We start from the raw sequence: 25942 nt of genomic DNA, 5'->3' as shown, positions 1-25942 counted from the left end.
ATAGCCTACAATGGTAATAACATGATAACGATATTATAACATTCTTACTATTTCACGTAGCCCACGTCGTTTGCCACAAGCCAGTGAAATGGTGCATTTTCATACTGGCCAAATGGAATAACGAGCTTTCCCAGACACAGCTGACGTGATGGTGCAGAGATTCCTTCTGCTCGAAGCAGCCGCTCTGCGTAGGCCAGGGAAGAGGCCTGCTCCAGCAGCTGGCTTGGAGGTTTGGGGAAGACCATCCTCTTCTCCCTGTAGTCACGGGCCTCTTAGGTAGGTACCACTACAGCCTGTTGCCGATGCCAAGGGGCATCTGGGTTCACGACGCGGATTACTGGGGTCGCCATCTCCTAATGAGCAATCCCACAACAACGACAAAAATATTACTATTGTTTAAAATATTGTAATAATATATGAACAATGTAAGAATGAATGTCAGAGAACAACAGGCTATTGATTTCATTTTAACACCCAGGGGAGAAGAGAATAAAGTGTCAGGTCAGGATGACAACTGCTGTAACCCTGTTATAACTTAGATTAAGGATCTCTTGAGTTATTATAAAGGGAACTGGTATATCATAACATTATAAATCTTGGGCCTATGAGACTAGCTGATTCCTCTGATAATTAATCAATCTTTAAGATTGTATTCCCTTTGATTAATCTGTTACCAAAGGATGACATGGATATTGAGAAATCATATTCAGTGGTGGGTAATGGAACCATTATGAACTATGATTTCAGCTTCGCTGAGAGATATGAGCCGTCAAGTAACTTAGTTAGCTGGAAATGTAGCTACCTGACATGACCGTCAAGAGCTTGGCCTTGAACGTTATTTGTGGGATAACACCAAATAAAATGTACAATGATGTTTATTATGGAGTATCGCGAGTAAAACCAGAACTTTTTACTGAGAGGTTGAACATGAACTAGCTGCCAAGTTACTTTACCTGCCGCACGACGTCTTGGCCAGCTCGCTCGCTCGCTAGCAAACATTAACTCTCCTCCAAACGACGATAGGGCAGTATAAATAATTATTGCTAAAAATAATTATCAATGATAGCCTGTTTCGCTGTTTCCGCTAGACTTGATAATTGTCCTTAATAATTGTCAAGAATAAATTATTTTCAGCTCCGGCGGACTCGTACGATACCGTTTGGGTAGAGGTCTCTCATTGGTCGTCCACAGTCGGCTCCTTAGAGGTCTCTCATTGGTCGTCCACAGTCGGCTCCTGTGATGTGATTGGAAGTCCACAGTCATGTCGACCAATCATAACCCCTAACTGTCTACAGTCACTGTAGACTTTGCACTACTGTGGACTCGACCTCTGCGAATTCCTCAAATGTGGGAATCTCGACTGCATAATTTGTGGTAGTGGGGGACTGCGTCCGCGCTCTCCCCTGATATTAGTGTCAAAGAAAAACCAGTGCTTTCCACTTGGACAAATATCTTTCAACTACTGTTGGTCCCCAAGATTGAGCCTCTTTGCCAACAATGGACCAGTATACTCACCACTGGAGTGTTAAACCACTGAGTGATTGTCTGAATTAACAGTAAACCAACAACATTTCAGGAGGGCCTTACAATTTTTGATTGAAAAAAAATCAATGACTTTTGAGGTTTGTTTTTGGGTGATTCCATTTTCGGACAGAGGTGCCTGAAAGTGAAATCACTGTCTGAATTCAAAGTGAATTCAACAAGAGTTCATCAGGAGCTTGCACGTGTGTGCTCGTGTGCATGCTCTACCCATGGTGGCCCTGAGCTTGTGTGTGAAGTTTGCAGAGTGCGGCTGTCAGTCCAAGACAGGTCTCCAAGAATTTGTGAAACCGACCACTACAAACCGGGAAATGAGTTTGGATTTTGCCTGCAACTCTGTCTTGGTTGGTGCTGAGCTGCTGAAATTTGGACCAGCTCCTCCCGGGGCCCTCAGGGGGGCCACTGTAGATTTTGGGCCCAATAGGAGGTTCCCCTGGGGAAGCTCCCATTGACTCCCATTCAGTCCGAGTGTGTGTGTGTGTGTGCGTGCACGTGTGTACTTGCGTGCATGCTCTTCCCGTGGTGGCCCTGAGCCTGTGTGTGAAGTTTTCAGAGTGCAGGGCAGTGTTTTTGTGGTAGTTGGGGACTGCGTCCGCACTCTCCACTGATATTAGTGTCAAAGAAAAACCAGTGCTTTTAACTTGCACACATCTCTTTGAACTACTGTTGGTCCCCAAGATTGAGCTTCTTTGCCAACAATGGACCTGTTTACTCACCACTGGAGTGTTAAATCACTGAATGATTGTCTGAATTCACAGTAAACCAACAACATTTCAGGAGGGCCTTACAATTTTTGATTGAAAAGAAATCATAGATTTTTTGAGGAAAGGGGGCTGGGAAATGGGTTAGGCTTTGGACACCCGCAGCTCAACCACTCCCTACCGCAAGAGGGATTACTTGTTCCACAGGGATATAGGGCTGCCTTTCACCTGATTGTGCTACTGACTTTGGTTTCTCTTCAATACGCATAAGTCTTTCGCCTTTTACTAAAGACTTCCGTGGAGAGGAACAACAATGAGTTGACCTTATTTTTTGCCAGGCTCTGCTAATTGGCTAAGCCTCATGTACTTGTAAGAAAAATAAATTAGTGGGATGGAAGAGCCTGTCATTCGAGTAAACTTATTCCTGGAGTCTCTTTGGATCAAGTCTCAAATTACTGTCTGAATTTAGAGTGAAATCAAGATTTAGGCAGGAGCTTACACTTTTGATTGCAAAAAAAACGAATGATTTTTGAGGGCTGTTTGGGGTTAGTTCCATTTTTAGACAGAGGTGCCTAAAAGTGAAATCACTCTCTGAATTATAAGTGAATTCAACAAGAGTTCATCAAGAGCTTACACTTTTGATTGGAAGGAATCAACAAGAGTTCATCAAGAGCTTACACTTTTGATTGGAAGGAATCAACAAGAGTTCATCATGAGCTTACACTTTTGATTGGAAGGAAATCAAAGATTTTTAAGAATACAGGCTGCGTGGGGAGTGGGATGTTAAGTAACAGGCGACTGCCACGCCCATTTGTATGAGCCGCACCCCGACATTTGAGAGATGCGCTAGTCCGTTGGGTCTGGAGGCAAACATTCATGTGTCATCGCTTCTCGGCCTTTTGGCTAAGATCAAGTGTAGTATCTGTTCTTATCAGTTTAATATCTGATATGTCCTCTATATGAGGACTACATATTAAGCCGATTTTTAGCTCTGGGAGATGAAAAAGGGGCTTGCTCTGCTCACTCCAAGCATTGACCCGGTATTGCAGCACTTCCGGGAACGGTGCAACCTTTATCTTGTGAAAAAAATAACTGGTGACCCAATTCATTGGTGTAGTCTAGGTAGTTGGTTTGCCTCTGTGTACAAGTCTCAACTGGCTGAGACTTTTGGCAAGCAACTGATATGTTTACTCATCAATTGTGCCTTTATTTTGCATTTCACACTGATCACTGATTTTAAATTCACTGATCTGTGAGGACGGTGCCATCTGGGAACCGTCACCCCAAGTGCTCTGTTTGGGAATACCACTCCTGTCTCTGTCACTACCAACTTATACTTACCTGGCAGGGGAGATACCATGATCACAAAGGTGGTTCACCCAGGGCGAGGTTCAGCCATTGCACACCGGCTGTGTTGACCACTGCGAATTCCTCAAATGTGGGAATCTCGACTGCATAATTTGTGGTAGTGGGGGACTGCGTCCGCGCTCTCCCCTGATATTAGTGTCAAAGAAAAACCAGTGCTTTCCACTTGGACAAATCTCTTTCAACTACTGTTGGTCCCCAAGATTGAGCCTCTTTGCCAACAATGGACCAGTATACTCACCACTGGAGTGTTAAACCACTGAGTGATTGTCTGAATTAACAGTAAACCAACAACATTTCAGGAGGGCCTTACAATTTTTGATTGAAAAAAAATCAATGACTTTTGAGGTTTGTTTTTGGGTGATTCCATTTTCGGACAGAGGTGCCTGAAAGTGAAATCACTGTCTGAATTCAAAGTGAATTCAACAAGAGTTCATCAGGAGCTTGCACGTGTGTGCTCGTGTGCATGCTCTACCCATGGTGGCCCTGAGCTTGTGTGTGAAGTTTGCAGAGTGCGGCTGTCAGTCCAAGACAGGTCTCCAAGAATTTGTGAAACCGACCACTACAAACCGGGAAATGAGTTTGGATTTTGCCTGCAACTCTGTCTTGGTTGGTGCTGAGCTGCTGAAATTTGGACCAGCTCCTCCCGGGGCCCTCAGGGGGGCCACTGTAGATTTTGGGCCCAATAGGAGGTTCCCCTGGGGAAGCTCCCATTGACTCCCATTCAGTCCGAGTGTGTGTGTGTGTGTGTGCGTGCACGTGTGTACTTGCGTGCATGCTCTTCCCGTGGTGGCCCTGAGCCTGTGTGTGAAGTTTTCAGAGTGCAGGGCAGTGTTTTTGTGGTAGTTGGGGACTGCGTCCGCACTCTCCACTGATATTAGTGTCAAAGAAAAACCAGTGCTTTTAACTTGCACACATCTCTTTGAACTACTGTTGGTCCCCAAGATTGAGCTTCTTTGCCAACAATGGACCTGTTTACTCACCACTGGAGTGTTAAATCACTGAATGATTGTCTGAATTCACAGTAAACCAACAACATTTCAGGAGGGCCTTACAATTTTTGATTGAAAAGAAATCATAGATTTTTTGAGGAAAGGGGGCTGGGAAATGGGTTAGGCTTTGGACACCCGCAGCTCAACCACTCCCTACCGCAAGAGGGATTACTTGTTCCACAGGGATATAGGGCTGCCTTTCACCTGATTGTGCTACTGACTTTGGTTTCTCTTCAATACGCATAAGTCTTTCGCCTTTTACTAAAGACTTCCGTGGAGAGGAACAACAACGAGTTGACCTTATTTTTTGCCAGGCTCTGCTAATTGGCTAAGCCTCATGTACTTGTAAGAAAAATAAATTAGTGGGATGGAAGAGCCTGTCATTCGAGTAAACTTATTCCTGGAGTCTCTTTGGATCAAGTCTCAAATTACTGTCTGAATTTAGAGTGAAATCAAGATTTAGGCAGGAGCTTACACTTTTGATTGCAAAAAAAACGAATGATTTTTGAGGGCTGTTTGGGGTTAGTTCCATTTTTAGACAGAGGTGCCTAAAAGTGAAATCACTCTCTGAATTATAAGTGAATTCAACAAGAGTTCATCAAGAGCTTACACTTTTGATTGGAAGGAATCAACAAGAGTTCATCAAGAGCTTACACTTTTGATTGGAAGGAATCAACAAGAGTTCATCAAGAGCTTACACTTTTGATTGGAAGGAAATCAAAGATTTTTAAGAATACAGGCTGCGTGGGGAGTGGGATGTTAAGTAACAGGCGACTGCCACGCCCATTTGTATGAGCCGCACCCCGACATTTGAGAGATGCGCTAGTCCGTTGGGTCTGGAGGCAAACATTCATGTGTCATCGCTTCTCGGCCTTTTGGCTAAGTTCACCATGGTAATCCATTTTTGACAACGCAAGGGAAGCGCGTGACGACGGAGGAATGGCCACATCACCCAACGAGCAGCCGATCCCAAAGGTCGGGCTGAGGTATACTCTGAGATTTCGAGCTACCAAAGAAGAAGATCAGGTCCTGTCGAGAGTTTTTTTTGGAAAACAAGTCATCATGGGCCAGCTCAATCTGGTGATACAGGATGTTCTGTGCATTCAGTGGAACCAGCAGGAAAAAGCTTTTGACGTTACCTTCAGGACCGAGGACATCTACAGAAGAGTATCGGAAATCTGCAGAAAGGAGGCGAAGGTGAGCCCTCTTGCCTACTACGAAGTCCTGAACCTTGACAGACCGAACTTCAGAACAGTGTCAGTCCATATGTACAACCCCTTTGTCACTGATGAAGCTTTAGTTTCCTTTCTGTGCCAGTATGGGGACGTGGCAACATCAGCCCGCCATATAAAAGACCCACTTGGTTTTTGGACCGGACGTCGGCTGTTCCAGGTTCTGCTGAATCCAGATCCGACAGGGCCGGATGGCCTCCAACACCCCCCTGCCTTTTTTAGTCTTGGGGGCGACCGCGGGTATTTGTTCTATAACCGCCAGCCAGCCTTCTGTCGTAAATGCAGACGGTCTGGCCACTCAGAAGCAGGCTGCACGGGGGAAAGCTGCCGGTTTTGTGGGCAAACAGGACACGTGGCCAAGGAATGTGTGGCACCGAAAACTTGCCACGGATGCGGAGGGGCGGACCACCTCTATAGGAGCTGCCCTAGCCGCAGGAGGACTTTTTCCGAGGTTGCAAAACAAACGGGAGTCCTTAACAGAACCACAGTGCAGGAAACAGAATCCGAGACATCGCAGCCTACCAAGGAGGGGCCAGCACCGATGGGGCCTGGAGCAGATACCTTAGAGGGAGGAGTGGGAGCCGCATTGCAGGACGAAGGAGCAGCATTAGTGGACGAGGCAGCCCAAGCAGCAGACCATAGCGAGATGGAGGAGTTTCCGGAGCTTACGCTTGGTGCATCCTTCCCCACGATGAAGCCAGGGGCACGAAAGGTCTCACAGGTTTTTGGAACACTGACGTGTGAGTATGAAGAGTGTGCAGAGGAGGCATGCAGTAAAAAAACCAAGAGGGAGAAGACGGATGTCGTGGATGAAAAGGAGGGGATTGACGGCAGTAGGAGAGAGGAAGCCGTGAAGCTGGGGAATGCCACTGACGACAGTGGAGCCAGAGAGGACATACAACAGGACCCAAATGGGAATGCTGCAGAAGAGTTGGAGGGACAGTGCACAGGGGAAGGAGCTGCCTTGATGGCCGAAGGGCTGGGGATGGATTTTGAACTCCCCCAAGGCTTGCTCATGTTGTCATCCCCATATGGGGAGGACGTATATGATGGACCTAGTCGACCGGCAAACCCGGCAAACTCGGCAAACACGGTTCCTCTTTCCTGGGCTGAACAGATGGACAAAGACACCCCGTACACCCAGTAGGGGGAACAAACTTTGCCTGAAATGGGTTCTCTTAAGGTACTGTCATTAAATACAAGGGGAATGAGGGACAAAGTGAAAAGGAGGGTCGTTTTCGATTTTGTGGCCACACTCCAAGCTGATATTTGTCTTTTGCAGGAGGTTCATTTACGGGATATGGGGGACGTCAAAATGTTTTCAAAGGAGTGGACCAAAGGGGACTCAGTTTGGAGTGTAGGGGGGGTCCACTCCACAGGGGTGGGCATTTTATTTGGAACTAAAGAAATTCTGGTAGAGACATCCTTTGTTATTGTCCAAGGGAGGATAATGGGTACAGACGTGACATGGGGAACAGCCAAATTCAGGGTTATTGTAGTATATGGGCCACAATCAGCAACCGAGAGGAAGGACATGATTGGCCAAATGGAACCACATCTTGCCACTACTAGGCAGGTTATTATAGGGGGTGACTTAAATGTTGAGCTAGGTATAGGGGGAGATACTAGTGACATTTTTATCACCAATTTAATGTCCAAGCACGGCCTAGTAGACGGGTTACGGTGGGTTAAACCACAGGTGCTAAGCCCTACATGGCGGAACTCAAGGGGCATAGCTAAACGCTTGGACTACATTTTCCTCTCAAGGTCTTTGAGCTTATTGGCAGGCAGATTGCTCCCGGTGTGTTTCTCGGACCATGATGGAGTACTGCTTGACATGGTTTCATGTGCACCAGTGTTTGGGACCGGTTACTGGCGCCTTAACATCAACATCTTAGAGGAAGATTTATTCATTAAAGATTTTCGTCTGTTTTTCGGAGGTCTGTTGGGATTACGGCCAATGTGTCCGGGAGCCATTGAGTGGTGGGAGGTTGCCAAGGAGCGAATAAGGTTGTTTTGTGTGCAATATAGCAAAAAGAAGGCGAGGTGGGCAAAGAGGGAGGGTTTTCGGCTCCAGCAACTTCTCGAACTTGAATACGCTAGGGGGAACTCGTGCGGCACTTTAAACCAGCAGGCTTGCGACTCCCTCAAGGCACAGCTCAGGGATATCTATGAGCAAAAGGCCCGAGCATTCCTGTTGCAGTCACGTGAAAAATTCATTGAGAGTTTTGAAACGTGTTCTGCTGCCTTTTTCAGCTCAATACGGGCCGACAGGGCAAAACGGGTAGTAACCGGGGTTAGGGACAAGCATGGTAGGGTTGTGTCGGACAAGGGGGAGATGGTGCAGGCCGCCACTGACTACTACCGCACAAGGTTTTTGGAGAAGGAGATAGATGTAGATGGTGGAGAGAATTTCTTGGAGTTGTTGACCCAGCGGGTGCCTTTAAACATAGCACAGACTCTGGATACCCCGCTGACCCTTGAAGAACTTGAGGAGGCCCTCCAAAGAATGAACAGGCGGAAGGTGCCTGGTATTGACGGACTGCCGGCAGAGTTTTATCTCAAGTTTTGGGACATACTAGGGCCGGTAGTGTTGGAGGTCCTTTCCTCAATACTCAGCACCGGTGTGATGGGAGGGTCTATGGCCACCGGAGTTATCTCCCTTCTTTTTAAGAAGGGGGACCACACCGACCTAGGGAACTGGCGGCCACTGACCATGCTTTGTGTTGATTACAAGCTCCTGGCAAAGGTCTTAGCGGATCGGCTGGGCAAAGCACTTCCTCATGTTGTCCATGTGGATCAGACCTGCGGAGTGGCGGGGCGTTCGGTGAGATGGAATCTTCAGCTCATTCGGGACACTGTCGCATGGGTGGAAGACAGGCACTTACCACTTATGGTTGTGGGTCTCGACCAGGCAAAAGCCTTTGACAGGGTTCACTGGGGTTTTATGTTTAGGGTTTTAAGCAGATTAGGCTTCAGTGATAGGTTTGTAGGATGGTTACGGGTATTGTACACAGCTGTGGGGAGCACAATTTCAGTTAATGGTCATTTGGGGGAGTTTTTCAGTTTGCACGCAGGAGTCAGACAGGGGTGTCCACTCTCACCACTGCTCTACATCCTTTACATGGAGCCACTGGCAGCAGCCATTCGGGCTGACCCGGGTGTTAAAGGTTTCCTGATACCTGGCAGTGGAGGCCTACGAGTCAAACTGTCTCAGTACGCAGACGACACCACACTGCTGCTGGACGACGATGCTTGCCTAATCCGATCATTGGAGATTTTCCAGAGTTTCGGTCGGGCGGCTGGCGCAAAATTAAATCATGCCAAATCGTCGGTGAAGTACTTTGGGCGTTGGAAAGACAGGACAGAGGTACCAGGAGGGTTGCCGCTCTGTGAGGGACCCCTGAAGGTACTAGGGGTCAGCTTTGAGACAGCCCATAGTGCCACGGCCAACTGGAACAGGCGCTTTATGGCAGTCCAGAAGAAGCTTGCTCTCTGGAGGAGCAGGAGCCTGACTTTGATAGGGAAGGTGCTTGTTCTAAAGGTAGATGTTCTGCCATCTCTCCTGTATTTGGCATACATATACCCGATGCCTGTCAGCATGAGGAGGCCCCTCATGCGCCTTGTCTTCTCGTTCATCTGGGGGGGACGATATGAGTATGTTGCGAGGATTCGCATGATGGCTGGAATTGAAGCAGGGGGAAGGGACGTGCCGCACCTCCCGCTAAAACTGGACTGCATTTTTGTTTCTTCTTTGTATAGCCAGCTATCTGCTCCAGTGGCACATCCGTCAGGACACTTCCTACGGCTATACTTTTCATACCAAGCTAGGGGTGTAATATCTTGGAGTAATTTAGCTCCCCGGGTGGAGCAGCAGCCATGGCACTACAATCATGCAGCCAGGTGGTTGCGGGCCCATCCTGAGGCCTCAGAAACAGGCGTGTTAATAAGCCACAGGGCACTTTACAAGGTTGCCAGGAAGGGAGTGGTTGCACGTGCAATGGTTGGGACGCCAGCAGGTATTTGGAGGAGGATCCAACCGCGGGGGCTTGACAATGGGCTCAAGGACCTCAACTGGTTGTGCCTCCATGGGTGTCTGCCTGTACGAGATCTGCTTTATCGACATGGTTTGACTAAAGTCCCTGCATGCCCCAGAGGGGGATGTTTACACAACGAGACCATGAGACATGTCATGTGGGACTGTTCCTTTGCAAGTGTGGTGTGGGCAAGGGCAAATATTTGGCTTGTACAGTTGGTCCCAGGGTTTAGACTAACTTGGAGCAGGGTGAAAGAAGGAGTGGGCCTAGGAAGAACAATGGTCCTCGCATGGCTAATAGTGAGCCTGGTTAAGAGGGGCCTGTGGCGGGCGAGGCAAGACCTAGTGAACAATAAGAAGGAAGTGAGCGTGGAGTGGGTAGTGAGGAGAATCGAGATGGAGCTGAAGGGGAGGATGATGATGGACATCAGGAGGTGGGGGAAGCATGCCGCCTTGGAAAGGTGGAAGGGTGGCCTTGGGTTAAAGGTGGTTCCTAGTGGCTAGGCAGACTGAGCTCATCCCTAAAATGTGTTATAAACAGTTTTTTGTTTTCTTGTTGGTGATGTATTGTGAGAAGACAGACCTACAGATATGAGTTTGTATGCATTTGAATTGTGTAAAGATCCTTTTCATAATAAAAAAAAAAAAAAAAAAAAAAAAAAAAAAAAAAAAAAAAAAAAATCTGTTCTTATCAGTTTAATATCTGATATGTCCTCTATATGAGGACTACATATTAAGCCGATTTTTAGCTCTGGGAGATGAAAAAGGGGCTTGCTCTGCTCACTCCAAGCATTGACCCGGTATTGCAGCACTTCCGGGAACGGTGCAACCTTTATCTTGTGAAAAAAATAACTGGTGACCCAATTCATTGGTGTAGTCTAGGTAGTTGGTTTGCCTCTGTGTACAAGTCTCAACTGGCTGAGACTTTTGGCAAGCAACTGATATGTTTACTCATCAATTGTGCCTTTATTTTGCATTTCACACTGATCACTGATTTTAAATTCACTGATCTGTGAGGACGGTGCCATCTGGGAACCGTCACCCCAAGTGCTCTGTTTGGGAATACCACTCCTGTCTCTGTCACTACCAACTTATACTTACCTGGCAGGGGAGATACCATGATCACAAAGGTGGTTCACCCAGGGCGAGGTTCAGCCATTGCACACCGGCTGTGTTGACCACTGCGAATTCCTCAAATGTGGGAATCTCGACTGCATAATTTGTGGTAGTGGGGGACTGCGTCCGCGCTCTCCCCTGATATTAGTGTCAAAGAAAAACCAGTGCTTTCCACTTGGACAAATCTCTTTCAACTACTGTTGGTCCCCAAGATTGAGCCTCTTTGCCAACAATGGACCAGTATACTCACCACTGGAGTGTTAAACCACTGAGTGATTGTCTGAATTAACAGTAAACCAACAACATTTCAGGAGGGCCTTACAATTTTTGATTGAAAAAAAATCAATGACTTTTGAGGTTTGTTTTTGGGTGATTCCATTTTCGGACAGAGGTGCCTGAAAGTGAAATCACTGTCTGAATTCAAAGTGAATTCAACAAGAGTTCATCAGGAGCTTGCACGTGTGTGCTCGTGTGCATGCTCTACCCATGGTGGCCCTGAGCTTGTGTGTGAAGTTTGCAGAGTGCGGCTGTCAGTCCAAGACAGGTCTCCAAGAATTTGTGAAACCGACCACTACAAACCGGGAAATGAGTTTGGATTTTGCCTGCAACTCTGTCTTGGTTGGTGCTGAGCTGCTGAAATTTGGACCAGCTCCTCCCGGGGCCCTCAGGGGGGCCACTGTAGATTTTGGGCCCAATAGGAGGTTCCCCTGGGGAAGCTCCCATTGACTCCCATTCAGTCCGAGTGTGTGTGTGTGTGTGTGCGTGCACGTGTGTACTTGCGTGCATGCTCTTCCCGTGGTGGCCCTGAGCCTGTGTGTGAAGTTTTCAGAGTGCAGGGCAGTGTTTTTGTGGTAGTTGGGGACTGCGTCCGCACTCTCCACTGATATTAGTGTCAAAGAAAAACCAGTGCTTTTAACTTGCACACATCTCTTTGAACTACTGTTGGTCCCCAAGATTGAGCTTCTTTGCCAACAATGGACCTGTTTACTCACCACTGGAGTGTTAAATCACTGAATGATTGTCTGAATTCACAGTAAACCAACAACATTTCAGGAGGGCCTTACAATTTTTGATTGAAAAGAAATCATAGATTTTTTGAGGAAAGGGGGCTGGGAAATGGGTTAGGCTTTGGACACCCGCAGCTCAACCACTCCCTACCGCAAGAGGGATTACTTGTTCCACAGGGATATAGGGCTGCCTTTCACCTGATTGTGCTACTGACTTTGGTTTCTCTTCAATACGCATAAGTCTTTCGCCTTTTACTAAAGACTTCCGTGGAGAGGAACAACAACGAGTTGACCTTATTTTTTGCCAGGCTCTGCTAATTGGCTAAGCCTCATGTACTTGTAAGAAAAATAAATTAGTGGGATGGAAGAGCCTGTCATTCGAGTAAACTTATTCCTGGAGTCTCTTTGGATCAAGTCTCAAATTACTGTCTGAATTTAGAGTGAAATCAAGATTTAGGCAGGAGCTTACACTTTTGATTGCAAAAAAAACGAATGATTTTTGAGGGCTGTTTGGGGTTAGTTCCATTTTTAGACAGAGGTGCCTAAAAGTGAAATCACTCTCTGAATTATAAGTGAATTCAACAAGAGTTCATCAAGAGCTTACACTTTTGATTGGAAGGAATCAACAAGAGTTCATCAAGAGCTTACACTTTTGATTGGAAGGAATCAACAAGAGTTCATCAAGAGCTTACACTTTTGATTGGAAGGAAATCAAAGATTTTTAAGAATACAGGCTGCGTGGGGAGTGGGATGTTAAGTAACAGGCGACTGCCACGCCCATTTGTATGAGCCGCACCCCGACATTTGAGAGATGCGCTAGTCCGTTGGGTCTGGAGGCAAACATTCATGTGTCATCGCTTCTCGGCCTTTTGGCTAAGATCAAGTGTAGTATCTGTTCTTATCAGTTTAATATCTGATATGTCCTCTATATGAGGACTACATATTAAGCCGATTTTTAGCTCTGGGAGATGAAAAAGGGGCTTGCTCTGCTCACTCCAAGCATTGACCCGGTATTGCAGCACTTCCGGGAACGGTGCAACCTTTATCTTGTGAAAAAAATAACTGGTGACCCAATTCATTGGTGTAGTCTAGGTAGTTGGTTTGCCTCTGTGTACAAGTCTCAACTGGCTGAGACTTTTGGCAAGCAACTGATATGTTTACTCATCAATTGTGCCTTTATTTTGCATTTCACACTGATCACTGATTTTAAATTCACTGATCTGTGAGGACGGTGCCATCTGGGAACCGTCACCCCAAGTGCTCTGTTTGGGAATACCACTCCTGTCTCTGTCACTACCAACTTATACTTACCTGGCAGGGGAGATACCATGATCACAAAGGTGGTTCACCCAGGGCGAGGTTCAGCCATTGCACACCGGCTGTGTTGACCACTGCGAATTCCTCAAATGTGGGAATCTCGACTGCATAATTTGTGGTAGTGGGGGACTGCGTCCGCGCTCTCCCCTGATATTAGTGTCAAAGAAAAACCAGTGCTTTCCACTTGGACAAATCTCTTTCAACTACTGTTGGTCCCCAAGATTGAGCCTCTTTGCCAACAATGGACCAGTATACTCACCACTGGAGTGTTAAACCACTGAGTGATTGTCTGAATTAACAGTAAACCAACAACATTTCAGGAGGGCCTTACAATTTTTGATTGAAAAAAAATCAATGACTTTTGAGGTTTGTTTTTGGGTGATTCCATTTTCGGACAGAGGTGCCTGAAAGTGAAATCACTGTCTGAATTCAAAGTGAATTCAACAAGAGTTCATCAGGAGCTTGCACGTGTGTGCTCGTGTGCATGCTCTACCCATGGTGGCCCTGAGCTTGTGTGTGAAGTTTGCAGAGTGCGGCTGTCAGTCCAAGACAGGTCTCCAAGAATTTGTGAAACCGACCACTACAAACCGGGAAATGAGTTTGGATTTTGCCTGCAACTCTGTCTTGGTTGGTGCTGAGCTGCTGAAATTTGGACCAGCTCCTCCCGGGGCCCTCAGGGGGGCCACTGTAGATTTTGGGCCCAATAGGAGGTTCCCCTGGGGAAGCTCCCATTGACTCCCATTCAGTCCGAGTGTGTGTGTGTGTGTGTGCGTGCACGTGTGTACTTGCGTGCATGCTCTTCCCGTGGTGGCCCTGAGCCTGTGTGTGAAGTTTTCAGAGTGCAGGGCAGTGTTTTTGTGGTAGTTGGGGACTGCGTCCGCACTCTCCACTGATATTAGTGTCAAAGAAAAACCAGTGCTTTTAACTTGCACACATCTCTTTGAACTACTGTTGGTCCCCAAGATTGAGCTTCTTTGCCAACAATGGACCTGTTTACTCACCACTGGAGTGTTAAATCACTGAATGATTGTCTGAATTCACAGTAAACCAACAACATTTCAGGAGGGCCTTACAATTTTTGATTGAAAAGAAATCATAGATTTTTTGAGGAAAGGGGGCTGGGAAATGGGTTAGGCTTTGGACACCCGCAGCTCAACCACTCCCTACCGCAAGAGGGATTACTTGTTCCACAGGGATATAGGGCTGCCTTTCACCTGATTGTGCTACTGACTTTGGTTTCTCTTCAATACGCATAAGTCTTTCGCCTTTTACTAAAGACTTCCGTGGAGAGGAACAACAATGAGTTGACCTTATTTTTTGCCAGGCTCTGCTAATTGGCTAAGCCTCATGTACTTGTAAGAAAAATAAATTAATGGGATGGAAGAGCCTGTCATTCGAGTAAACTTATTCCTGGAGTCTCTTTGGATCAAGTCTCAAATTACTGTCTGAATTTAGAGTGAAATCAAGATTTAGGCAGGAGCTTACACTTTTGATTGCAAAAAAAACGAATGATTTTTGAGGGCTGTTTGGGGTTAGTTCCATTTTTAGACAGAGGTGCCTAAAAGTGAAATCACTCTCTGAATTATAAGTGAATTCAACAAGAGTTCATCAAGAGCTTACACTTTTGATTGGAAGGAATCAACAAGAGTTCATCAAGAGCTTACACTTTTGATTGGAAGGAATCAACAAGAGTTCATCAAGAGCTTACACTTTTGATTGGAAGGAAATCAAAGATTTTTAAGAATACAGGCTGCGTGGGGAGTGGGATGTTAAGTAACAGGCGACTGCCACGCCCATTTGTATGAGCCGCACCCCGACATTTGAGAGATGCGCTAGTCCGTTGGGTCTGGAGGCAAACATTCATGTGTCATCGCTTCTCGGCCTTTTGGCTAAGATCAAGTGTAGTATCTGTTCTTATCAGTTTAATATCTGATATGTCCTCTATATGAGGACTACATATTAAGCCGATTTTTAGCTCTGGGAGATGAAAAAGGGGCTTGCTCTGCTCACTCCAAGCATTGACCCGGTATTGCAGCACTTCCGGGAACGGTGCAACCTTTATCTTGTGAAAAAAATAACTGGTGACCCAATTCATTGGTGTAGTCTAGGTAGTTGGTTTGCCTCTGTGTACAAGTCTCAACTGGCTGAGACTTTTGGCAAGCAACTGATATGTTTACTCATCAATTGTGCCTTTATTTTGCATTTCACACTGATCACTGATTTTAAATTCACTGATCTGTGAGGACGGTGCCATCTGGGAACCGTCACCCCAAGTGCTCTGTTTGGGAATACCACTCCTGTCTCTGTCACTACCAACTTATACTTACCTGGCAGGGGAGATACCATGATCACAAAGGTGGTTCACCCAGGGCGAGGTTCAGCCATTGCACACCGGCTGTGTTGACCACTGCGAATTCCTCAAATGTGGGAATCTCGACTGCATAATTTGTGGTAGTGGGGGACTGCGTCCGCGCTCTCCCCTGATATTAGTGTCAAAGAAAAACCAGTGCTTTCCACTTGGACAAATCTCTTTCAACTACTGTTGGTCCCCAAGATTGAGCCTCTTTGCCAACAATGGACCAGTATACTCACCACTGGAGTGTTAAACCACTGAGTGATTGTCTGAATTAACAGTAAACCAACAACATTTCAGGAGGGCCTTACAATTTTTGATTGAAAAAAAATCAATGACTTTTGAGGTTTGTTTTTGGGTGATTCCATTTTCGGACAGAGGTGCCTGAAAGTGAAATCACTGTCTGAATTCAAAGTGAATTCAACAAGAGTTCATCAGGAGCTTGCACGTGTGTGCTCGTGTGCATGCTCTACCCATGGTGGCCCTGAGCTTGTGTGTGAAGTTTGCAGAGTGCGGCTGTCAGTCCAAGACAGGTCTCCAAGAATTTGTGAAACCGACCACTACAAACCGGGAAATGAGTTTGGATTTTGCCTGCAACTCTGTCTTGGTTGGTGCTGAGCTGCTGAAATTTGGACCAGCTCCTCCCGGGGCCCTCAGGGGGGCCACTGTAGATTTTGGGCCCAATAGGAGGTTCCCCTGGGGAAGCTCCCATTGACTCCCATTCAGTCCGAGTGTGTGTGTGTGTGTGTGCGTGCACGTGTGTACTTGCGTGCATGCTCTTCCCGTGGTGGCCCTGAGCCTGTGTGTGAAGTTTTCAGAGTGCAGGGCAGTGTTTTTGTGGTAGTTGGGGACTGCGTCCGCACTCTCCACTGATATTAGTGTCAAAGAAAAACCAGTGCTTTTAACTTGCACACATCTCTTTGAACTACTGTTGGTCCCCAAGATTGAGCTTCTTTGCCAACAATGGACCTGTTTACTCACCACTGGAGTGTTAAATCACTGAATGATTGTCTGAATTCACAGTAAACCAACAACATTTCAGGAGGGCCTTACAATTTTTGATTGAAAAGAAATCATAGATTTTTTGAGGAAAGGGGGCTGGGAAATGGGTTAGGCTTTGGACACCCGCAGCTCAACCACTCCCTACCGCAAGAGGGATTACTTGTTCCACAGGGATATAGGGCTGCCTTTCACCTGATTGTGCTACTGACTTTGGTTTCTCTTCAATACGCATAAGTCTTTCGCCTTTTACTAAAGACTTCCGTGGAGAGGAACAACAATGAATTGACCTTATTTTTTGCCAGGCTCTGCTAATTGGCTAAGCCTCATGTACTTGTAAGAAAAATAAATTAGTGGGATGGAAGAGCCTGTCATTCGAGTAAACTTATTCCTGGAGTCTCTTTGGATCAAGTCTCAAATTACTGTCTGAATTTAGAGTGAAATCAAGATTTAGGCAGGAGCTTACACTTTTGATTGCAAAAAAAACGAATGATTTTTGAGGGCTGTTTGGGGTTAGTTCCATTTTTAGACAGAGGTGCCTAAAAGTGAAATCACTCTCTGAATTATAAGTGAATTCAACAAGAGTTCATCAAGAGCTTACACTTTTGATTGGAAGGAATCAACAAGAGTTCATCAAGAGCTTACACTTTTGATTGGAAGGAATCAACAAGAGTTCATCAAGAGCTTACACTTTTGATTGGAAGGAAATCAAAGATTTTTAAGAATACAGGCTGCGTGGGGAGTGGGATGTTAAGTAACAGGCGACTGCCACGCCCATTTGTATGAGCCGCACCCCGACATTTGAGAGATGCGCTAGTCCGTTGGGTCTGGAGGCAAACATTCATGTGTCATCGCTTCTCGGCCTTTTGGCTAAGATCAAGTGTAGTATCTGTTCTTATCAGTTTAATATCTGATATGTCCTCTATATGAGGACTACATATTAAGCCGATTTTTAGCTCTGGGAGATGAAAAAGGGGCTTGCTCTGCTCACTCCAAGCATTGACCCGGTATTGCAGCACTTCCGGGAACGGTGCAACCTTTATCTTGTGAAAAAAATAACTGGTGACCCAATTCATTGGTGTAGTCTAGGTAGTTGGTTTGCCTCTGTGTACAAGTCTCAACTGGCTGAGACTTTTGGCAAGCAACTGATATGTTTACTCATCAATTGTGCCTTTATTTTGCATTTCACACTGATCACTGATTTTAAATTCACTGATCTGTGAGGACGGTGCCATCTGGGAACCGTCACCCCAAGTGCTCTGTTTGGGAATACCACTCCTGTCTCTGTCACTACCAACTTATACTTACCTGGCAGGGGAGATACCATGATCACAAAGGTGGTTCACCCAGGGCGAGGTTCAGCCATTGCACACCGGCTGTGTTGACCACTGCGAATTCCTCAAATGTGGGAATCTCGACTGCATAATTTGTGGTAGTGGGGGACTGCGTCCGCGCTCTCCCCTGATATTAGTGTCAAAGAAAAACCAGTGCTTTCCACTTGGACAAATCTCTTTCAACTACTGTTGGTCCCCAAGATTGAGCCTCTTTGCCAACAATGGACCAGTATACTCACCACTGGAGTGTTAAACCACTGAGTGATTGTCTGAATTAACAGTAAACCAACAACATTTCAGGAGGGCCTTACAATTTTTGATTGAAAAAAAATCAATGACTTTTGAGGTTTGTTTTTGGGTGATTCCATTTTCGGACAGAGGTGCCTGAAAGTGAAATCACTGTCTGAATTCAAAGTGAATTCAACAAGAGTTCATCAGGAGCTTGCACGTGTGTGCTCGTGTGCATGCTCTACCCATGGTGGCCCTGAGCTTGTGTGTGAAGTTTGCAGAGTGCGGCTGTCAGTCCAAGACAGGTCTCCAAGAATTTGTGAAACCGACCACTACAAACCGGGAAATGAGTTTGGATTTTGCCTGCAACTCTGTCTTGGTTGGTGCTGAGCTGCTGAAATTTGGACCAGCTCCTCCCGGGGCCCTCAGGGGGGCCACTGTAGATTTTGGGCCCAATAGGAGGTTCCCCTGGGGAAGCTCCCATTGACTCCCATTCAGTCCGAGTGTGTGTGTGTGTGTGTGCGTGCACGTGTGTACTTGCGTGCATGCTCTTCCCGTGGTGGCCCTGAGCCTGTGTGTGAAGTTTTCAGAGTGCAGGGCAGTGTTTTTGTGGTAGTTGGGGACTGCGTCCGCACTCTCCACTGATATTAGTGTCAAAGAAAAACCAGTGCTTTTAACTTGCACACATCTCTTTGAACTACTGTTGGTCCCCAAGATTGAGCTTCTTTGCCAACAATGGACCTGTTTACTCACCACTGGAGTGTTAAATCACTGAATGATTGTCTGAATTCACAGTAAACCAACAACATTTCAGGAGGGCCTTACAATTTTTGATTGAAAAGAAATCATAGATTTTTTGAGGAAAGGGGGCTGGGAAATGGGTTAGGCTTTGGACACCCGCAGCTCAACCACTCCCTACCGCAAGAGGGATTACTAGTTCCACAGGGATATAGGGCTGCCTTTCACCTGATTGTGCTACTGACTTTGGTTTCTCTTCAATACGCATAAGTCTTTCGCCTTTTACTAAAGACTTCCGTGGAGAGGAACAACAACGAGTTGACCTTATTTTTTGCCAGGCTCTGCTAATTGGCTAAGCCTCATGTACTTGTAAGAAAAATAAATTAGTGGGATGGAAGAGCCTGTCATTCGAGTAAACTTATTCCTGGAGTCTCTTTGGATCAAGTCTCAAATTACTGTCTGAATTTAGAGTGAAATCAAGATTTAGGCAGGAGCTTACACTTTTGATTGCAAAAAAAACGAATGATTTTTGAGGGCTGTTTGGGGTTAGTTCCATTTTTAGACAGAGGTGCCTAAAAGTGAAATCACTCTCTGAATTATAAGTGAATTCAACAAGAGTTCATCAAGAGCTTACACTTTTGATTGGAAGGAATCAACAAGAGTTCATCAAGAGCTTACACTTTTGATTGGAAGGAATCAACAAGAGTTCATCAAGAGCTTACACTTTTGATTGGAAGGAAATCAAAGATTTTTAAGAATACAGGCTGCGTGGGGAGTGGGATGTTAAGTAACAGGCGACTGCCACGCCCATTTGTATGAGCCGCACCCCGACATTTGAGAGATGCGCTAGTCCGTTGGGTCTGGAGGCAAACATTCATGTGTCATCGCTTCTCGGCCTTTTGGCTAAGATCAAGTGTAGTATCTGTTCTTATCAGTTTAATATCTGATATGTCCTCTATATGAGGACTACATATTAAGCCGATTTTTAGCTCTGGGAGATGAAAAAGGGGCTTGCTCTGCTCACTCCAAGCATTGACCCGGTATTGCAGCACTTCCGGGAACGGTGCAACCTTTATCTTGTGAAAAAAATAACTGGTGACCCAATTCATTGGTGTAGTCTAGGTAGTTGGTTTGCCTCTGTGTACAAGTCTCAACTGGCTGAGACTTTTGGCAAGCAACTGATATGTTTACTCATCAATTGTGCCTTTATTTTGCATTTCACACTGATCACTGATTTTAAATTCACTGATCTGTGAGGACGGTGCCATCTGGGAACCGTCACCCCAAGTGCTCTGTTTGGGAATACCACTCCTGTCTCTGTCACTACCAACTTATACTTACCTGGCAGGGGAGATACCATGATCACAAAGGTGGTTCACCCAGGGCGAGGTTCAGCCATTGCACACCGGCTGTGTTGACCACTGCGAATTCCTCAAATGTGGGAATCTCGACTGCATAATTTGTGGTAGTGGGGGACTGCGTCCGCGCTCTCCCCTGATATTAGTGTCAAAGAAAAACCAGTGCTTTCCACTTGGACAAATCTCTTTCAACTACTGTTGGTCCCCAAGATTGAGCCTCTTTGCCAACAATGGACCAGTATACTCACCACTGGAGTGTTAAACCACTGAGTGATTGTCTGAATTAACAGTAAACCAACAACATTTCAGGAGGGCCTTACAATTTTTGATTGAAAAAAAATCAATGACTTTTGAGGTTTGTTTTTGGGTGATTCCATTTTCGGACAGAGGTGCCTGAAAGTGAAATCACTGTCTGAATTCAAAGTGAATTCAACAAGAGTTCATCAGGAGCTTGCACGTGTGTGCTCGTGTGCATGCTCTACCCATGGTGGCCCTGAGCTTGTGTGTGAAGTTTGCAGAGTGCGGCTGTCAGTCCAAGACAGGTCTCCAAGAATTTGTGAAACCGACCACTACAAACCGGGAAATGAGTTTGGATTTTGCCTGCAACTCTGTCTTGGTTGGTGCTGAGCTGCTGAAATTTGGACCAGCTCCTCCCGGGGCCCTCAGGGGGGCCACTGTAGATTTTGGGCCCAATAGGAGGTTCCCCTGGGGAAGCTCCCATTGACTCCCATTCAGTCCGAGTGTGTGTGTGTGTGTGTGCGTGCACGTGTGTACTTGCGTGCATGCTCTTCCCGTGGTGGCCCTGAGCCTGTGTGTGAAGTTTTCAGAGTGCAGGGCAGTGTTTTTGTGGTAGTTGGGGACTGCGTCCGCACTCTCCACTGATATTAGTGTCAAAGAAAAACCAGTGCTTTTAACTTGCACACATCTCTTTGAACTACTGTTGGTCCCCAAGATTGAGCTTCTTTGCCAACAATGGACCTGTTTACTCACCACTGGAGTGTTAAATCACTGAATGATTGTCTGAATTCACAGTAAACCAACAACATTTCAGGAGGGCCTTACAATTTTTGATTGAAAAGAAATCATAGATTTTTTGAGGAAAGGGGGCTGGGAAATGGGTTAGGCTTTGGACACCCGCAGCTCAACCACTCCCTACCGCAAGAGGGATTACTTGTTCCACAGGGATATAGGGCTGCCTTTCACCTGATTGTGCTACTGACTTTGGTTTCTCTTCAATACGCATAAGTCTTTCGCCTTTTACTAAAGACTTCCGTGGAGAGGAACAACAACGAGTTGACCTTATTTTTTGCCAGGCTCTGCTAATTGGCTAAGCCTCATGTACTTGTAAGAAAAATAAATTAGTGGGATGGAAGAGCCTGTCATTCGAGTAAACTTATTCCTGGAGTCTCTTTGGATCAAGTCTCAAATTACTGTCTGAATTTAGAGTGAAATCAAGATTTAGGCAGGAGCTTACACTTTTGATTGCAAAAAAAACGAATGATTTTTGAGGGCTGTTTGGGGTTAGTTCCATTTTTAGACAGAGGTGCCTAAAAGTGAAATCACTCTCTGAATTATAAGTGAATTCAACAAGAGTTCATCAAGAGCTTACACTTTTGATTGGAAGGAATCAACAAGAGTTCATCAAGAGCTTACACTTTTGATTGGAAGGAATCAACAAGAGTTCATCAAGAGCTTACACTTTTGATTGGAAGGAAATCAAAGATTTTTAAGAATACAGGCTGCGTGGGGAGTGGGATGTTAAGTAACAGGCGACTGCCACGCCCATTTGTATGAGCCGCACCCCGACATTTGAGAGATGCGCTAGTCCGTTGGGTCTGGAGGCAAACATTCATGTGTCATCGCTTCTCGGCCTTTTGGCTAAGATCAAGTGTAGTATCTGTTCTTATCAGTTTAATATCTGATATGTCCTCTATATGAGGACTACATATTAAGCCGATTTTTAGCTCTGGGAGATGAAAAAGGGGCTTGCTCTGCTCACTCCAAGCATTGACCCGGTATTGCAGCACTTCCGGGAACGGTGCAACCTTTATCTTGTGAAAAAAATAACTGGTGACCCAATTCATTGGTGTAGTCTAGGTAGTTGGTTTGCCTCTGTGTACAAGTCTCAACTGGCTGAGACTTTTGGCAAGCAACTGATATGTTTACTCATCAATTGTGCCTTTATTTTGCATTTCACACTGATCACTGATTTTAAATTCACTGATCTGTGAGGACGGTGCCATCTGGGAACCGTCACCCCAAGTGCTCTGTTTGGGAATACCACTCCTGTCTCTGTCACTACCAACTTATACTTACCTGGCAGGGGAGATACCATGATCACAAAGGTGGTTCACCCAGGGCGAGGTTCAGCCATTGCACACCGGCTGTGTTGACCACTGCGAATTCCTCAAATGTGGGAATCTCGACTGCATAATTTGTGGTAGTGGGGGACTGCGTCCGCGCTCTCCCCTGATATTAGTGTCAAAGAAAAACCAGTGCTTTCCACTTGGACAAATCTCTTTCAACTACTGTTGGTCCCCAAGATTGAGCCTCTTTGCCAACAATGGACCAGTATACTCACCACTGGAGTGTTAAACCACTGAGTGATTGTCTGAATTAACAGTAAACCAACAACATTTCAGGAGGGCCTTACAATTTTTGATTGAAAAAAAATCAATGACTTTTGAGGTTTGTTTTTGGGTGATTCCATTTTCGGACAGAGGTGCCTGAAAGTGAAATCACTGTCTGAATTCAAAGTGAATTCAACAAGAGTTCATCAGGAGCTTGCACGTGTGTGCTCGTGTGCATGCTCTACCCATGGTGGCCCTGAGCTTGTGTGTGAAGTTTGCAGAGTGCGGCTGTCAGTCCAAGACAGGTCTCCAAGAATTTGTGAAACCGACCACTACAAACCGGGAAATGAGTTTGGATTTTGCCTGCAACTCTGTCTTGGTTGGTGCTGAGCTGCTGAAATTTGGACCAGCTCCTCCCGGGGCCCTCAGGGGGGCCACTGTAGATTTTGGGCCCAATAGGAGGTTCCCCTGGGGAAGCTCCCATTGACTCCCATTCAGTCCGAGTGTGTGTGTGTGTGTGTGCGTGCACGTGTGTACTTGCGTGCATGCTCTTCCCGTGGTGGCCCTGAGCCTGTGTGTGAAGTTTTCAGAGTGCAGGGCAGTGTTTTTGTGGTAGTTGGGGACTGCGTCCGCACTCTCCACTGATATTAGTGTCAAAGAAAAACCAGTGCTTTTAACTTGCACACATCTCTTTGAACTACTGTTGGTCCCCAAGATTGAGCTTCTTTGCCAACAATGGACCTGTTTACTCACCACTGGAGTGTTAAATCACTGAATGATTGTCTGAATTCACAGTAAACCAACAACATTTCAGGAGGGCCTTACAATTTTTGATTGAAAAGAAATCATAGATTTTTTGAGGAAAGGGGGCTGGGAAATGGGTTAGGCTTTGGACACCCGCAGCTCAACCACTCCCTACCGCAAGAGGGATTACTTGTTCCACAGGGATATAGGGCTGCCTTTCACCTGATTGTGCTACTGACTTTGGTTTCTCTTCAATACGCATAAGTCTTTCGCCTTTTACTAAAGACTTCCGTGGAGAGGAACAACAACGAGTTGACCTTATTTTTTGCCAGGCTCTGCTAATTGGCTAAGCCTCATGTACTTGTAAGAAAAATAAATTAGTGGGATGGAAGAGCCTGTCATTCGAGTAAACTTATTCCTGGAGTCTCTTTGGATCAAGTCTCAAATTACTGTCTGAATTTAGAGTGAAATCAAGATTTAGGCAGGAGCTTACACTTTTGATTGCAAAAAAAACGAATGATTTTTGAGGGCTGTTTGGGGTTAGTTCCATTTTTAGACAGAGGTGCCTAAAAGTGAAATCACTCTCTGAATTATAAGTGAATTCAACAAGAGTTCATCAAGAGCTTACACTTTTGATTGGAAGGAATCAACAAGAGTTCATCAAGAGCTTACACTTTTGATTGGAAGGAATCAACAAGAGTTCATCAAGAGCTTACACTTTTGATTGGAAGGAAATCAAAGATTTTTAAGAATACAGGCTGCGTGGGGAGTGGGATGTTAAGTAACAGGCGACTGCCACGCCCATTTGTATGAGCCGCACCCCGACATTTGAGAGATGCGCTAGTCCGTTGGGTCTGGAGGCAAACATTCATGTGTCATCGCTTCTCGGCCTTTTGGCTAAGATCAAGTGTAGTATCTGTTCTTATCAGTTTAATATCTGATATGTCCTCTATATGAGGACTACATATTAAGCCGATTTTTAGCTCTGGGAGATGAAAAAGGGGCTTGCTCTGCTCACTCCAAGCATTGACCCGGTATTGCAGCACTTCCGGGAACGGTGCAACCTTTATCTTGTGAAAAAAATAACTGGTGACCCAATTCATTGGTGTAGTCTAGGTAGTTGGTTTGCCTCTGTGTACAAGTCTCAACTGGCTGAGACTTTTGGCAAGCAACTGATATGTTTACTCATCAATTGTGCCTTTATTTTGCATTTCACACTGATCACTGATTTTAAATTCACTGATCTGTGAGGACGGTGCCATCTGGGAACCGTCACCCCAAGTGCTCTGTTTGGGAATACCACTCCTGTCTCTGTCACTACCAACTTATACTTACCTGGCAGGGGAGATACCATGATCACAAAGGTGGTTCACCCAGGGCGAGGTTCAGCCATTGCACACCGGCTGTGTTGACCACTGCGAATTCCTCAAATGTGGGAATCTCGACTGCATAATTTGTGGTAGTGGGGGACTGCGTCCGCGCTCTCCCCTGATATTAGTGTCAAAGAAAAACCAGTGCTTTCCACTTGGACAAATCTCTTTCAACTACTGTTGGTCCCCAAGATTGAGCCTCTTTGCCAACAATGGACCAGTATACTCACCACTGGAGTGTTAAACCACTGAGTGATTGTCTGAATTAACAGTAAACCAACAACATTTCAGGAGGGCCTTACAATTTTTGATTGAAAAAAAATCAATGACTTTTGAGGTTTGTTTTTGGGTGATTCCATTTTCGGACAGAGGTGCCTGAAAGTGAAATCACTGTCTGAATTCAAAGTGAATTCAACAAGAGTTCATCAGGAGCTTGCACGTGTGTGCTCGTGTGCATGCTCTACCCATGGTGGCCCTGAGCTTGTGTGTGAAGTTTGCAGAGTGCGGCTGTCAGTCCAAGACAGGTCTCCAAGAATTTGTGAAACCGACCACTACAAACCGGGAAATGAGTTTGGATTTTGCCTGCAACTCTGTCTTGGTTGGTGCTGAGCTGCTGAAATTTGGACCAGCTCCTCCCGGGGCCCTCAGGGGGGCCACTGTAGATTTTGGGCCCAATAGGAGGTTCCCCTGGGGAAGCTCCCATTGACTCCCATTCAGTCCGAGTGTGTGTGTGTGTGTGTGCGTGCACGTGTGTACTTGCGTGCATGCTCTTCCCGTGGTGGCCCTGAGCCTGTGTGTGAAGTTTTCAGAGTGCAGGGCAGTGTTTTTGTGGTAGTTGGGGACTGCGTCCGCACTCTCCACTGATATTAGTGTCAAAGAAAAACCAGTGCTTTTAACTTGCACACATCTCTTTGAACTACTGTTGGTCCCCAAGATTGAGCTT

At 46.0% G+C, this 25942-nt stretch overlaps 23 non-coding genes and 1 pseudogene across 23 annotated transcripts; all 24 read left to right on the top strand.

Annotated features, from left to right (window-relative positions):
- Positions 1–2481: 2481 nt before the first annotated feature.
- On the top strand, positions 2482–2594 carry LOC134109651 (U5 spliceosomal RNA). Its single transcript, XR_009943053.1, has one exon. It is a non-coding gene; the product is annotated as a U5 spliceosomal RNA (small nuclear RNA).
- A 529-nt stretch (positions 2595–3123) lies between these two features.
- LOC134109597 (U2 spliceosomal RNA) lies at positions 3124–3314 on the top strand. The gene has a single exon (XR_009943006.1). It is a non-coding gene; the product is annotated as a U2 spliceosomal RNA (small nuclear RNA).
- A 259-nt stretch (positions 3315–3573) lies between these two features.
- On the top strand, positions 3574–3737 carry LOC134109522 (U1 spliceosomal RNA). Its single transcript, XR_009942931.1, has one exon. It is a non-coding gene; the product is annotated as a U1 spliceosomal RNA (small nuclear RNA).
- Positions 3738–4814: 1077 nt separating this feature from the next.
- On the top strand, positions 4815–4927 carry LOC134109699 (U5 spliceosomal RNA). The gene has a single exon (XR_009943101.1). It is a non-coding gene; the product is annotated as a U5 spliceosomal RNA (small nuclear RNA).
- A 5560-nt stretch (positions 4928–10487) lies between these two features.
- LOC119204738 (U2 spliceosomal RNA) lies at positions 10488–10699 on the top strand (annotated as a pseudogene).
- A 259-nt stretch (positions 10700–10958) lies between these two features.
- Positions 10959–11122, top strand: LOC119206187 (U1 spliceosomal RNA). The gene has a single exon (XR_009942930.1). It is a non-coding gene; the product is annotated as a U1 spliceosomal RNA (small nuclear RNA).
- Positions 11123–12199: 1077 nt separating this feature from the next.
- Positions 12200–12312, top strand: LOC134109698 (U5 spliceosomal RNA). Its single transcript, XR_009943100.1, has one exon. It is a non-coding gene; the product is annotated as a U5 spliceosomal RNA (small nuclear RNA).
- Positions 12313–12841: 529 nt separating this feature from the next.
- Positions 12842–13032, top strand: LOC134109596 (U2 spliceosomal RNA). The gene has a single exon (XR_009943005.1). It is a non-coding gene; the product is annotated as a U2 spliceosomal RNA (small nuclear RNA).
- A 259-nt stretch (positions 13033–13291) lies between these two features.
- Positions 13292–13455, top strand: LOC134109521 (U1 spliceosomal RNA). The gene has a single exon (XR_009942929.1). It is a non-coding gene; the product is annotated as a U1 spliceosomal RNA (small nuclear RNA).
- Positions 13456–14532: 1077 nt separating this feature from the next.
- On the top strand, positions 14533–14645 carry LOC134109650 (U5 spliceosomal RNA). The gene has a single exon (XR_009943052.1). It is a non-coding gene; the product is annotated as a U5 spliceosomal RNA (small nuclear RNA).
- Positions 14646–15174: 529 nt separating this feature from the next.
- LOC134109594 (U2 spliceosomal RNA) lies at positions 15175–15365 on the top strand. Its single transcript, XR_009943003.1, has one exon. It is a non-coding gene; the product is annotated as a U2 spliceosomal RNA (small nuclear RNA).
- A 259-nt stretch (positions 15366–15624) lies between these two features.
- Positions 15625–15788, top strand: LOC134109520 (U1 spliceosomal RNA). Its single transcript, XR_009942928.1, has one exon. It is a non-coding gene; the product is annotated as a U1 spliceosomal RNA (small nuclear RNA).
- A 1077-nt stretch (positions 15789–16865) lies between these two features.
- On the top strand, positions 16866–16978 carry LOC134109735 (U5 spliceosomal RNA). The gene has a single exon (XR_009943137.1). It is a non-coding gene; the product is annotated as a U5 spliceosomal RNA (small nuclear RNA).
- Positions 16979–17507: 529 nt separating this feature from the next.
- LOC134109593 (U2 spliceosomal RNA) lies at positions 17508–17698 on the top strand. Its single transcript, XR_009943002.1, has one exon. It is a non-coding gene; the product is annotated as a U2 spliceosomal RNA (small nuclear RNA).
- A 259-nt stretch (positions 17699–17957) lies between these two features.
- LOC134109519 (U1 spliceosomal RNA) lies at positions 17958–18121 on the top strand. Its single transcript, XR_009942927.1, has one exon. It is a non-coding gene; the product is annotated as a U1 spliceosomal RNA (small nuclear RNA).
- Positions 18122–19198: 1077 nt separating this feature from the next.
- Positions 19199–19311, top strand: LOC134109697 (U5 spliceosomal RNA). Its single transcript, XR_009943099.1, has one exon. It is a non-coding gene; the product is annotated as a U5 spliceosomal RNA (small nuclear RNA).
- Positions 19312–19840: 529 nt separating this feature from the next.
- On the top strand, positions 19841–20031 carry LOC134109592 (U2 spliceosomal RNA). The gene has a single exon (XR_009943001.1). It is a non-coding gene; the product is annotated as a U2 spliceosomal RNA (small nuclear RNA).
- Positions 20032–20290: 259 nt separating this feature from the next.
- On the top strand, positions 20291–20454 carry LOC134109518 (U1 spliceosomal RNA). The gene has a single exon (XR_009942926.1). It is a non-coding gene; the product is annotated as a U1 spliceosomal RNA (small nuclear RNA).
- Positions 20455–21531: 1077 nt separating this feature from the next.
- On the top strand, positions 21532–21644 carry LOC134109695 (U5 spliceosomal RNA). The gene has a single exon (XR_009943097.1). It is a non-coding gene; the product is annotated as a U5 spliceosomal RNA (small nuclear RNA).
- A 529-nt stretch (positions 21645–22173) lies between these two features.
- Positions 22174–22364, top strand: LOC134109591 (U2 spliceosomal RNA). Its single transcript, XR_009943000.1, has one exon. It is a non-coding gene; the product is annotated as a U2 spliceosomal RNA (small nuclear RNA).
- A 259-nt stretch (positions 22365–22623) lies between these two features.
- LOC134109517 (U1 spliceosomal RNA) lies at positions 22624–22787 on the top strand. Its single transcript, XR_009942925.1, has one exon. It is a non-coding gene; the product is annotated as a U1 spliceosomal RNA (small nuclear RNA).
- Positions 22788–23864: 1077 nt separating this feature from the next.
- Positions 23865–23977, top strand: LOC134109694 (U5 spliceosomal RNA). Its single transcript, XR_009943096.1, has one exon. It is a non-coding gene; the product is annotated as a U5 spliceosomal RNA (small nuclear RNA).
- Positions 23978–24506: 529 nt separating this feature from the next.
- On the top strand, positions 24507–24697 carry LOC134109590 (U2 spliceosomal RNA). Its single transcript, XR_009942999.1, has one exon. It is a non-coding gene; the product is annotated as a U2 spliceosomal RNA (small nuclear RNA).
- Positions 24698–24956: 259 nt separating this feature from the next.
- On the top strand, positions 24957–25120 carry LOC134109516 (U1 spliceosomal RNA). The gene has a single exon (XR_009942924.1). It is a non-coding gene; the product is annotated as a U1 spliceosomal RNA (small nuclear RNA).
- Positions 25121–25942: the final 822 nt, after the last annotated feature.

This window comes from Pungitius pungitius, unplaced genomic scaffold (assembly GCF_949316345.1).
Source record: "Pungitius pungitius unplaced genomic scaffold, fPunPun2.1 scaffold_38, whole genome shotgun sequence".
In the NCBI taxonomy this organism is placed as follows: Eukaryota; Metazoa; Chordata; class Actinopteri; order Perciformes; family Gasterosteidae; genus Pungitius; species Pungitius pungitius.
This window is presented reverse-complemented; position numbering and strand designations above follow the sequence as displayed.